This window comes from Trichechus manatus, unplaced genomic scaffold (genome assembly GCF_000243295.1).
Source record: "Trichechus manatus latirostris isolate Lorelei unplaced genomic scaffold, TriManLat1.0 scaffold00301, whole genome shotgun sequence".
Classification (NCBI taxonomy): domain Eukaryota; kingdom Metazoa; phylum Chordata; class Mammalia; order Sirenia; family Trichechidae; genus Trichechus; species Trichechus manatus.
In genome coordinates this window covers 859,360-860,321 of record NW_004444237.1, presented here as the reverse complement: position 1 = coordinate 860,321, position 962 = coordinate 859,360, and the positions used below count along the sequence as shown (strand labels likewise).

General features: G+C 47.2%; 1 pseudogene; it reads left to right on the top strand.

Annotated features, from left to right (window-relative positions):
• Nucleotides 1-464: 464 nt before the first annotated feature.
• Nucleotides 465-962, top strand: part of LOC101356701 (eukaryotic translation initiation factor 2 subunit 3-like) — a 7,324-nt pseudogene continuing 6,826 nt past the window's right edge.

Sequence of the window (962 nt, the reverse complement as noted above, 5' to 3'; positions counted from 1 at the left end):
AAAAAAAAAATCTAGAGCATCTATAATAAACCAGAGGCAATATCCCCTCTGCAAGGAAGCTTTGGAAGGGATCGCACCATTGGTGCATCAATACATAAAAACTGGACTTTTGAAATTTTGCCAGTTTCCATACAACACCCCTATCTCACCGGTGTTGAAACGGGGGACAAGGGAATATCGGTCTGTTCAAGACCTAAGGAAAATCAACCAAAGAGTAGAGGACATTCATCCGATTGTGCCAAACCCATATACCCTCTTGGTTACTATACCCAGTCAATGTGCTTGGTTTTCAGTACTGGACTTGAAAGATGCCTTTTTTTTTCTATTCCTCTACACCCGGAGTCTCAGCCTCTATTTGCCATTGAATGGACTGATATTAAGACAGGGAGCTGCTGGGGGGGCACTAACTCAAACCCTGGGACCAGCCAGGCGACTGGTGGCCTCATTTTCAAAACAGCTGGACCATGTGGCCTGGGGATGGCCCCCTTGTCTTCGAGACGTGGCTGCAGCAGGTGACCTGTTACAGGAAGCTGAGAAATTCACCCTTGGACAAAAGGTAACGACATACAGTTCTGCCTCTTTGGAACAAAAGGGGGGTTTTTTGGCTCATGGCAGGACGGATGGGAAAATACCAGGCAATCTTGTTAGACAACTCAAATGCGGTTCTGAAGCCTGTCTCCTCCCTCAATCCCACCACATTGCTGCCTATTTCGGAAGATGCCCCCATACGTGACTTCCTAGAGATAATTCAAGAAGTTTATTCTAACAGACCAGATCTCTCAAGAATAACCCAGAGATAGAAATGTATACAGATGGCAGTAGCTTTCTATATGAAGGTTGCCACAAGGCAGGATATTCGGTGGTGACACAAACTGAGGTCTTAGAGGCAGCTCCACTTCCTGCCAGCACTTCGGCTCAAAAGGCTGAACTCGTAGTCCTCGGGGGGGCCCTGTGACTAGGAG